Here is a 13,100-nt window from a genome sequence, read left to right on the forward strand (position 1 = left end):
GGTCCAACTGGACCTAAACTGTTCCGAAGAGATGGTGATAGGAAGGGGTATATCCTGTCGATCCCAGAGACACCTGCAAAGTCTCTGGCGACCCAGAAATAGCCCTTTTGCCAGCGGCTAGGAAGCAGCCATAAGGCTGTTGAAATGGCTGACAGCTTCGGAAGTGAAAGTGCAGGAGAGAGCATGTCATCCTTGGTGAGATTTCTACTTTTTTTTGTTGATTTATGAGAACATCCTAAATGAAGAGAACTAATTTAAAATAAATGATTGATGAGAGAAAGTAAGCAGCGGATATAAAGCTACAGTCAAAGTGGAAGTTTTTTCTGGACTGGACTTTCTAGCTAGCACTGTGTTAAATGGGCTGGCTTTTCTTTTCTGTTTCTTTTTTATCTTTTGGACTGTTTGATAACCAAGTTTTATTGGTTAAGAACTTTTTAAATATTTAGCTGCTTTAAGTAAATCACACTATTTCTTTTTCCACATTCGGCTTTTCATTTTTTTTCTAATAAGGCAGAGAAAGTAATACAGAGAGGGATCACTTTGGATAAGCAACACTGCCACATAGAGGCTTTGAAATTTTGTTGCTATTTTTTCTGTGAATGAATGTTTTGAAAAAGGTTTCTCTCCAAGGTTATTAGCTTAGTCAGGACTGATAGAAGGAGTTATTTATACAGGTGCTTACTCTGAAATCCTCAGTCCTTGAAATTCTGCCTGGAGAAAATAGATAATAATTGCAAGAGCAAGCCTGCAGTAATCTTGCAAGGTTTTCATTCTATTAAAGTTTTTGAAATTATTTCTCTGTGCTTAGAGAACTTTTATCTTGTAAGAAGCCTTGAAACTACTTTTCTTTCTCTTTTTTCTACTGGTTTCAGTGTTTACTTCTTTTGGTTGTGAAGTTGGGTCCCTTATCTGGTTGTTTTCAATTTTTGGCTTTTTCAATTGGATTATGGCATAGAAAAGATTTTTATTCTATTTTTTTGGGTTATTTCTTTTTTCTTCTTACATTTTTGATATTAGACTCTGTATCTTTTTTCTACCTTGAACCATTCTATGGTCACTTTGGATTATAACTGATTTTTCTTTCCTTTTTCCTTTTTATCTCTATATCAAGTGGATTACAATTAGAAGAAATTGGAGATGAGTAAGAGAATAATAACCACCATCTCTGCAACAACACCTTCCTCCTCACCAGCAGGAGGACAAAGATCAATACAGACAATGTTGCAACAGGAAAAGGAAAAGGAAGAGAAGGCAGTTACCTTGGAGATGATTATGCAAGGAATTCAGAACCTACAAGCAAAAACAGACACCATTGAAAAGAGGACAGAAAACATGGAAAAAAGAATTGAAAGTATAGAACAGTGAACGGAAAATATGGAACAGAAAGCAGTTAAAACTGATGAAAAAAATGATAATATTCAACAAATGGTGATGAAATATGAAGATAGGCTGCAAAAAAAATGAAGAAAAATGTGACCAAAGAGAGAAGAAAATTGGAGAGATTGATAACAGATTAAGCCTGGTGGGAAAAGATAATATTGGAATATTGAATTGGGAGATTGAAAGGTCAGAATTCTTTTTAAGATTTCAAAATATAGAAGAAGAAAAAGGTGAATACTTGTTACAAATAATGATAGAAATTTTGACAAATGTCCTTGACCTAACCCAAGAGAAGATGGCTGATGCTATAGATGAAACATTTCGAGTTTATACAAGATATACAGTGAGAAATCAACTGCCAAGGGAAGTTCACGTAAGATTTCCCAAGAAAGCAATTAGGGTGCAAAAGCAAGAGATAGAAAACTGGAGTACAAAGATAAGGAGATTGTAGGTTTTTTTAATTTTATATTTTTTATTATTTTTAAGACAAACAAAAACAAAACAACACATACAAAAACTTTCCTCAATTTCGTCAAGCATATCATTTGGTTACAGGCTTTTGTGCATCAGTTTTTACAATTAGAAATAAGATCATTGGTTGTCCATCAAACATAACTAAATACATCGCTATCATTGAGCATCTTGTGTTCAGGTTACCATTACTATTCCTTCATTTCAAACAAACCTTATTTCCTTAAATCCTTAATTATCTATTAAGCAACAATAAATCTTTATAAAATTATAAAGTCACCAATCTCTATCCATTGGCCTTACAAAAAATAAGAAAATAATAATAATAATAATAATAATAATAATAATAATAATAATAATAATAATAATAATAATAATAATAATAATAATAATAATAATAATAATAATAATAATAAATTTCCCATCGACTCGTATTGTACATCATTACTTTCAATTAACCACAATGTCACCAATCATCCATAGAGTATACAATACTTATAGTGTAACATATTCAACTCCAGTAATAATTTTCCATTGTTAATCCAAATAGTTATTCATGTAAGTATCAATTATTCATTACATCATTAGTCCATTTAACATACAAAAATCTTTCCACTATAACATGATCACTACTTGCAATTATACATAACATTCAAGTCATCCCACTCTTATACATTAGATTCATTATTGTCCTTTATGATGTCAACGCCTAAGGTGTTTCCATGACTACTATCACCTTGAGAAGGGGGGGGGGGATTCCATGCATACTTTTGGTCAGAGTAAAAGTCTCATATTTCTGTACTGGGATGTGAATGCGCATGTCCAGAACCCTGCCATAACGTCCTGTTGGAGAATGTGATTGATGACCTCAGCCAGAGGGGAGGGGGCACAGAGGTAAAGGTCAGACGCCATTAAATGTGATTTAGTTTCAGCTACACAGAAGTCCGTGCCAAGATGTTAGTCCTAATAAACAAATGGTTTTACTTTGAATTTTGTCCCGGGGCTCATATTAATTAGGGCAAATCTTGGAATCTTCACATATATATCATATGATCAAGCACTCTATTTCATAGCAAAAAAAAACTTTCATAGCAATGACTATGACTTTCTAGTATTACATAGATAAACAATTTCATTTCCAAGTTTTTTTGTCTAACCATTGGTAAAACAAATCCCATACTTTATAAAATTGCTTGTCCTCAAGTTCTCTAATTTCAAATGTAAGTTTACTCATTTCAGCACATTCATTATTTTTCAAATAGTTTCCTCCTGTGCTGGTATTTTCTCATTTTTCCAGTTTTTTGCAAATACAATTCTAGCAGCTGTTAAGACATTTACAATCAAATATTTCAAGTCCTTGTTGTATGTTTCTGGTATGATTCCCAATAAAAAGAGTTCTGGTTTTAAGTCTATGTGTTTATGTATCATTTTCTCCAACCACATGTGGATTTTAGTCCAATATCATTTAGCTTCAGTACAAGTCCACCACATGTGGTAATATGAGCCCGGCATCTGATGACCTTTCCAGCATTTTTCCGATTTACTCTTAGACATTCTTGCTATTCTCATTGGGGATAAGTGTCACCTGAAAAACATCTTATGCAAATTCTCTTTGTAGGCAGTTGACATTGTCATTTTATAGTTTTGAGACCACAGTTTTTGCCATTTCTCTAGGTCTATCCCATGCCCAAGTTTTTCCCCCAAGCTAACATAGTTTCTTTAACTTGTTCTTCCTGTAGCTTCACCTCTAAGAGGTAGCCATAAAGTTTTTAAATTACTTTTTCATCAGTACCTGTTAAAATTTTATCTAATTCAGTCATTTTATCATAAAAACTCTCCATTTTTCGATCTTCATTATATCTAGAATGTATTTGCACATATGAATACCAATTAATTTCAATTCCTTTCTGTTTCAAGTCGTGAATGGATTTAAATTCACCCTCTGTATTTAATAGTTCAGCATATCTAACTGTTTGTTCCTTTTTGTATATTATTGAATATGAAAAAGCTTCAACAGTTGATATCCAGACTGGAAGTTTTAAATAATGTAACCTCTTAACCCTTTCCCAGTTTAATAACAAAGCCTCTCTTATATAATGTCTTCTATGTGCTTTGGTTCCCTTATACCATAAAAATGCATGCCATCCCAACAGCAAGTCGTGACCCTCTAAATTCAAAAGCCTAACATTTCTTAATATTATCCATTCCTTAATCCACATCAGACTTGTTGCCTGATAATATAGCTCCCACTTGGGTAAGCCCAGCCCTCCTCTTGTTTTAGCATCTTGCAACACTTTAAGTTTTATTCTTGCTTTTTCCCCCTGCCATATAAATTTCAACACCATTTTATTTAAATCTTCAAAATAGTCTTTCCCCAACCTAATTGTGATTGTCTGGAACAGGTATAAGATTCTAGGTAAAATGTTCATTTTAATTGTTGAGATTCTCCCAATCATTGATAATTGTAGATTTTCCCATTTCATCAAGTCCGTTGCAATTTGTTGCTTCAATCTAAGATACTTATCCTCTTTGAGAGTACTACATCTAGCTGTTTAAAAAATCCCCAAGTCTTTGAGCTTGTTCGTAACGTGCATCTCCAAGATTTCCACAAATTCTTCTTTTTGTTTTGATGGTATGTTCTTTGTCAAGATCTTTGTTTTATCTTTATTTATTTTCAAGCCTGCTACTTTTCCGTACATCTCAATTCTTTCTATCAATTTAGGTGCAGATTCAAGTGGCTCCTCGAGAATGAAAACTAAATCATCTGCAAATGCTTGCAACTTATATTCTTCTTTTTTAATTGTCATTCCCTTTATTTCTTCCTCTTCTCTGATCCTTCCACTTAAAACTTCTAACGTTAAGACAAAAAGTAACGATGATAATGGACAGCCTTGTAACGTACCTCTCTTTATTTCAATAGGATCTGTCAATTCTCCATTTATCATTATCTTAGCTGTTTGCTGGTGATATACCATTTGTATAGCTTGAATAAAATTCTTATCAAAGTTCATTTGTTCCATTTGTTGTATCATAAACCTTAAGATTACAGTGCGGAGATGGGTGGTTTGGGAGAAAGAGAGAAATGCAATGCAGTGGGTGCTCCTAATGCATTTTTTACAAAGGGTGAGGGATCCCTTTTGAGATATGGACTGACCACAAAAATCTAGAAGCCTTGAGAAGAAGAAGCTGACGTCACTGTGACACGACGGACATTCTCAGGGCTCTGAGAATGCCACCAAAATTCCAGCCGCAAGATGGTCCAACTGGACCTAAACTGTTCCGAAGAGATGGTGATAGGAAGGGGTATATCCTGTCGATCCCAGAGACACCTGCAAAGTCTCTGGCGACCCAGAAATAGCCCTTTTGCCAGCGGCTAGGAAGCAGCCATAAGGCTGTTGAAATGGCTGACAGCTTCGGAAGTGAAAGTGCAGGAGAGAGCATGTCATCCTTGGTGAGATTTCTACTTTTTTTTGTTGATTTATGAGAACATCCTAAATGAAGAGAACTAATTTAAAATAAATGATTGATGAGAGAAAGTAAGCAGCGGATATAAAGCTACAGTCAAAGTGGAAGTTTTTTCTGGACTGGACTTTCTAGCTAGCACTGTGTTAAATGGGCTGGCTTTTCTTTTCTGTTTCTTTTTTATCTTTTGGACTGTTTGATAACCAAGTTTTATTGGTTAAGAACTTTTTAAATATTTAGCTGCTTTAAGTAAATCACACTATTTCTTTTTCCACATTCGGCTTTTCATTTTTTTTCTAATAAGGCAGAGAAAGTAATACAGAGAGGGATCACTTTGGATAAGCAACACTGCCACATAGAGGCTTTGAAATTTTGTTGCTATTTTTTCTGTGAATGAATGTTTTGAAAAAGGTTTCTCTCCAAGGTTATTAGCTTAGTCAGGACTGATAGAAGGAGTTATTTATACAGGTGCTTACTCTGAAATCCTCAGTCCTTGAAATTCTGCCTGGAGAAAATAGATAATAATTGCAAGAGCAAGCCTGCAGTAATCTTGCAAGGTTTTCATTCTATTAAAGTTTTTGAAATTATTTCTCTGTGCTTAGAGAACTTTTATCTTGTAAGAAGCCTTGAAACTACTTTTCTTTCTCTTTTTTCTACTGGTTTCAGTGTTTACTTCTTTTGGTTGTGAAGTTGGGTCCCTTATCTGGTTGTTTTCAATTTTTGGCTTTTTCAATTGGATTATGGCATAGAAAAGATTTTTATTCTATTTTTTTGGGTTATTTCTTTTTTCTTCTTACATTTTTGATATTAGACTCTGTATCTTTTTTCTACCTTGAACCATTCTATGGTCACTTTGGATTATAACTGATTTTTCTTTCCTTTTTCCTTTTTATCTCTATATCAAGTGGATTACAATTAGAAGAAATTGGAGATGAGTAAGAGAATAATAACCACCATCTCTGCAACAACACCTTCCTCCTCACCAGCAGGAGGACAAAGATCAATACAGACAATGTTGCAACAGGAAAAGGAAAAGGAAGAGAAGGCAGTTACCTTGGAGATGATTATGCAAGGAATTCAGAACCTACAAGCAAAAACAGACACCATTGAAAAGAGGACAGAAAACATGGAAAAAAGAATTGAAAGTATAGAACAGTGAACGGAAAATATGGAACAGAAAGCAGTTAAAACTGATGAAAAAAATGATAATATTCAACAAATGGTGATGAAATATGAAGATAGGCTGCAAAAAAAATGAAGAAAAATGTGACCAAAGAGAGAAGAAAATTGGAGAGATTGATAACAGATTAAGCCTGGTGGGAAAAGATAATATTGGAATATTGAATTGGGAGATTGAAAGGTCAGAATTCTTTTTAAGATTTCAAAATATAGAAGAAGAAAAAGGTGAATACTTGTTACAAATAATGATAGAAATTTTGACAAATGTCCTTGACCTAACCCAAGAGAAGATGGCTGATGCTATAGATGAAACATTTCGAGTTTATACAAGATATGCAGTGAGAAATCAACTGCCAAGGGAAGTTCACGTAAGATTTCCCAAGAAAGCAATTAGGGTGCAAAAGCAAGAGATAGAAAACTGGAGTACAAAGATAAGGAGATTGTAGGTTTTTTTAATTTTATATTTTTTATTATTTTTAAGACAAACAAAAACAAAACAACACATACAAAAACTTTCCTCAATTTCGTCAAGCATATCATTTGGTTACAGGCTTTTGTGCATCAGTTTTTACAATTAGAAATAAGATCATTGGTTGTCCATCAAACATAACTAAATACATCGCTATCATTGAGCATCTTGTGTTCAGGTTACCATTACTATTCCTTCATTTCAAACAAACCTTATTTCCTTAAATCCTTAATTATCTATTAAGCAACAATAAATCTTTATAAAATTATAAAGTCACCAATCTCTATCCATTGGCCTTACAAAAAATAAGAAAATAATAATAATAATAATAATAATAATAATAATAATAATAATAATAATAATAATAATAATAATAATAATAATAATAATAATAATAATAATAATAATAAATTTCCCATCGACTCGTATTGTACATCATTACTTTCAATTAACCACAATGTCACCAATCATCCATAGAGTATACAATACTTATAGTGTAACATATTCAACTCCAGTAATAATTTTCCATTGTTAATCCAAATAGTTATTCATGTAAGTATCAATTATTCATTACATCATTAGTCCATTTAACATACAAAAATCTTTCCACTATAACATGATCACTACTTGCAATTATACATAACATTCAAGTCATCCCACTCTTATACATTAGATTCATTATTGTCCTTTATGATGTCAACGCCTAAGGTGTTTCCATGACTACTATCACCTTGAGAAGGGGGGGGGGGATTCCATGCATACTTTTGGTCAGAGTAAAAGTCTCATATTTCTGTACTGGGATGTGAATGCGCATGTCCAGAACCCTGCCATAACGTCCTGTTGGAGAATGTGATTGATGACCTCAGCCAGAGGGGAGGGGGCACAGAGGTAAAGGTCAGACGCCATTAAATGTGATTTAGTTTCAGCTACACAGAAGTCCGTGCCAAGATGTTAGTCCTAATAAACAAATGGTTTTACTTTGAATTTTGTCCCGGGGCTCATATTAATTAGGGCAAATCTTGGAATCTTCACATATATATCATATGATCAAGCACTCTATTTCATAGCAAAAAAAAACTTTCATAGCAATGACTATGACTTTCTAGTATTACATAGATAAACAATTTCATTTCCAAGTTTTTTTGTCTAACCATTGGTAAAACAAATCCCATACTTTATAAAATTGCTTGTCCTCAAGTTCTCTAATTTCAAATGTAAGTTTACTCATTTCAGCACATTCATTATTTTTCAAATAGTTTCCTCCTGTGCTGGTATTTTCTCATTTTTCCAGTTTTTTGCAAATACAATTCTAGCAGCTGTTAAGACATTTACAATCAAATATTTCAAGTCCTTGTTGTATGTTTCTGGTATGATTCCCAATAAAAAGAGTTCTGGTTTTAAGTCTATGTGTTTATGTATCATTTTCTCCAACCACATGTGGATTTTAGTCCAATATCATTTAGCTTCAGTACAAGTCCACCACATGTGGTAATATGAGCCCGGCATCTGATGACCTTTCCAGCATTTTTCCGATTTACTCTTAGACATTCTTGCTATTCTCATTGGGGATAAGTGTCACCTGAAAAACATCTTATGCAAATTCTCTTTGTAGGCAGTTGACATTGTCATTTTATAGTTTTGAGACCACAGTTTTTGCCATTTCTCTAGGTCTATCCCATGCCCAAGTTTTTCCCCCAAGCTAACATAGTTTCTTTAACTTGTTCTTCCTGTAGCTTCACCTCTAAGAGGTAGCCATAAAGTTTTTAAATTACTTTTTCATCAGTACCTGTTAAAATTTTATCTAATTCAGTCATTTTATCATAAAAACTCTCCATTTTTCGATCTTCATTATATCTAGAATGTATTTGCACATATGAATACCAATTAATTTCAATTCCTTTCTGTTTCAAGTCGTGAATGGATTTAAATTCACCCTCTGTATTTAATAGTTCAGCATATCTAACTGTTTGTTCCTTTTTGTATATTATTGAATATGAAAAAGCTTCAACAGTTGATATCCAGACTGGAAGTTTTAAATAATGTAACCTCTTAACCCTTTCCCAGTTTAATAACAAAGCCTCTCTTATATAATGTCTTCTATGTGCTTTGGTTCCCTTATACCATAAAAATGCATGCCATCCCAACAGCAAGTCGTGACCCTCTAAATTCAAAAGCCTAACATTTCTTAATATTATCCATTCCTTAATCCACATCAGACTTGTTGCCTGATAATATAGCTCCCACTTGGGTAAGCCCAGCCCTCCTCTTGTTTTAGCATCTTGCAACACTTTAAGTTTTATTCTTGCTTTTTCCCCCTGCCATATAAATTTCAACACCATTTTATTTAAATCTTCAAAATAGTCTTTCCCCAACCTAATTGTGATTGTCTGGAACAGGTATAAGATTCTAGGTAAAATGTTCATTTTAATTGTTGAGATTCTCCCAATCATTGATAATTGTAGATTTTCCCATTTCATCAAGTCCGTTGCAATTTGTTGCTTCAATCTAAGATACTTATCCTCTTTGAGAGTACTACATCTAGCTGTTTAAAAAATCCCCAAGTCTTTGAGCTTGTTCGTAACGTGCATCTCCAAGATTTCCACAAATTCTTCTTTTTGTTTTGATGGTATGTTCTTTGTCAAGATCTTTGTTTTATCTTTATTTATTTTCAAGCCTGCTACTTTTCCGTACATCTCAATTCTTTCTATCAATTTAGGTGCAGATTCAAGTGGCTCCTCGAGAATGAAAACTAAATCATCTGCAAATGCTTGCAACTTATATTCTTCTTTTTTAATTGTCATTCCCTTTATTTCTTCCTCTTCTCTGATCCTTCCACTTAAAACTTCTAACGTTAAGACAAAAAGTAACGATGATAATGGACAGCCTTGTAACGTACCTCTCTTTATTTCAATAGGATCTGTCAATTCTCCATTTATCATTATCTTAGCTGTTTGCTGGTGATATACCATTTGTATAGCTTGAATAAAATTCTTATCAAAGTTCATTTGTTCCATTTGTTGTATCATAAATTGCCAGTTCACATTATCGAAAGCCTTCTGCACATCAAGAAACATCAAGGCCATTTGCTTTTCAGAATGAGCCTCATAGTATTCCAAGGTATCCAAAATTATTCTTATGTTATCCTTAATTTGTCTCTTTGGTAAAAAACCATTTTGATCTGAGTCGATAAACCCATTAAAATATTTTTAAGTCTCTCTGCCAGTATAGATGCAAATAACATAGTCTGAGTTTAGCAAGGAGATTGGTCTATAATTCTTAATTTGCGTAACGTCTGCCTCCTCTTTAGGTAGTAATGTGATATATGCTTCTAACCATGAGTTAGGTATTTTACTTTCAACCATTACTTCATCCATAACTTCTAAAAGGGAAAGAGACAAGGTTTCCTCTAGTGTTTTGTAAAATTCCACTGGTAGACCAGCCGGTCCTGGGGCCTTCCCATTATTTTGTCTTTTAAGAGCTTCAGTTAGCTCCATCATTGTTATTTTACTTTCTAGTATAGTTCTAATATCGTTTGGTATCCAGGGGAGATTGGCATCCTGTAAGTATTGCTTCACTTCTCCCTCTTCTATATTCTCTTGTTCATACAACTTGGCATAATAGTCTTGTATGATTTTCTTCTTTTCAGCATTTCCATAGTGCATTTGTCCTTTTTCATCTTTTAGTTGTTGTATTTTCTTTACCTCTCTCTCCTTTCTCAGTTTATATGCCAACCATCTTCCTGGCCTATTTGCATTTTCAAAGTAATTCTGTTTAGCGCCTCTAATTTTTTGTGCCAATTCCTCGTTTTCCAGTAAATCCATATTGTGTTTAATTGTATCCATTTTTATTTTAATCTCTTTCTTTTGTGGAAATTTCTGTAGTTCTTTTTCCAGTATTCTATAGTCTTTTTCTAAGTCCTTACACATTTGTCTTTTCTTTGAGTTTCTCATTATTGTATAGTCTATTATCAGACCTCTAGAAAAGGCCTTCATTGTGTCCCAAAGATTCTGCATGGATGTATCTTCTTTTTTATTTTCTTTAAAAAAGAAAGCCAATTCTTTTTCCATTTTCTGTACAAAGATTTTCTCTTTCAATATCGTATTGTTTAATGTCCATCTAGATCTTGTTCTTTGACCTCTCCATTTAATTATCATTGGGTTTGAGAAGGAATGGAAAGTTTCCCTTCCCCCTTCGATTGAGGTGCGGACCATCGCCCCTCCTTGTTAACATATCTCCAGATAAGAAATAAAACCCTAGAACATGTTCTAATTAAAAACAAACTTTAATATAAAAATAAAAATAAACAAATCTATCTAATTGTTACATTTTGGCAAGAGCAATTGTCGCCCACCTTCTTGGCAGACGAACAGAAGAATCAAAAGTCTCTGGAATGTGTGTGAGCAGGCACAGTACATCACTTGCTGATAAGGCCAGTGACCTGTGCAATACATCTTCAGCTCGGCTAGCAAACAATTAACGCAGTGACACCCCTTCTTTTGCTAGTTGGGCTGATGTCATCAAATAATCAAATAAGGCACATCTTCTTTCGCAGATACTCGTGTTGAGCTGCTGGAAGTGGTTTGTTGAGCATGTCAGCAATCTGATCATGTGTAGAAACATATTGCAATTTAACAAAACCTTGCTTAACTAATTGCTTTGTGTTTTGTTAATGAATGTCAATGTGTCTGGACCTAGAACCTGTAAAATGTGACTCAGAAATATAAACCACCGATTTATTATCTTCCATCACTGTGATTGGTTGAATCGGACGTGTCAGGAATCTGTGATCAAAGCATCAAACCATGTTAGAGAATTACAAGCATCTGAAACACAAGCATATTCAGCTTCAGTAGATGAACATGAAACAAAACTCTGTTTTCTCACTTGCCAGTAAACAGGACATCCATTCAGGAACATCATGTAACCTGAAGTACTTTTGCGTGATTTCTTATCACTTGCCCAATCAGAATCAGCATAACAACATAATTCTGTATAATCAGTGTGTGTTGGTTCTAGCAATAACTTCATGTGTTTTGTGTGTTTCAGGTATTTTAATAACTTCTTAATGCATGTCCATTGAAATTATGTTGCCTTACCTACGTGTCGTGATAAAAGATTAACACTAAGTGCAATGTCGGGTCTGATCCAACTACTAATGTATAACAGTGACCCAATGACTGAACGATAAAGTGTTTGGTCCTCGAACTCAGGACTTGGTTCATGTGTTAAGTTGTGAAAATCTGTTTGCATGGGTGTCTTTGTTGTGTTAGCATCTTTCATGTTGCAATGATGCAAAATGTGGTCAATTTTCTCTTCTTGTGAAAGACTAAACCCCTTCTGTGTTTTTTAAATCTGAACACCTAAATAAGTGCTAATGTGTCCTAAAGATTTCAATGTGAAGTATCTCTGCAAACTTTTAGCAAAAATCTCACTCATTTTCTTATTTGGACCAATGTAAACAATATCATCAACATAAACAAGAATTATCTCATATGCATTGTTAGATCTTTTTGTGAACACGCATTCATCAGTTTCAGACTTAATAAAGCCCATTGAATTTAGTTTGTCAGTAAGACATAAGTGCCACATTAAACCTGACTGTTTCAGACCATAAAGACTTTTGTTCAGGAACCAGGTATCCCCTTCTTGCTGTTGGAATCCTGGAGGGCCTCTCACGTAGATCTCTTCATCTAGGTCTGCATGTAGATAAGCTGTGTCCACATCAAATTGGAAAACTTCTAAACCAAGAATAGTTGCAGTGGTTAAAGCAATTTTTACACTCTCAGTTCTGACTGTTGGTGAGTAAGTGTTTGTGTAGTCCTCAGGATAACGTTGAGCGAAACCCTGAGCTACAAGTCTGGCTTTGTACAAAAACTCACCATTTGGTTTCTTCTTGATTCTGTAGACCCATTGAGTGCCAATGACTTTCTTGTTTGCTGGAGGTTTTGCAGGTGTAAATACATTAAGTTTCTTTAAACAGTCCATTTCATCCTGCATTGCATCATACCATTTGTCTTGCTTTGAATCAGGAAGCTGTTTGATTTGTGTGAATGTCTCAGGAGGAAGAGTAACATTGCAAATCAAAGGCAATGGTGCTTTTGTCAGTTGCCACGAATATTGTTGTGGAGGGATTCCTTTT

The sequence above is a fragment of the Natrix helvetica genome (genome assembly GCF_964273705.1).
Source record: "Natrix helvetica genome assembly, chromosome: 2".
Classification (NCBI taxonomy): domain Eukaryota; kingdom Metazoa; phylum Chordata; class Lepidosauria; order Squamata; family Natricidae; genus Natrix; species Natrix helvetica.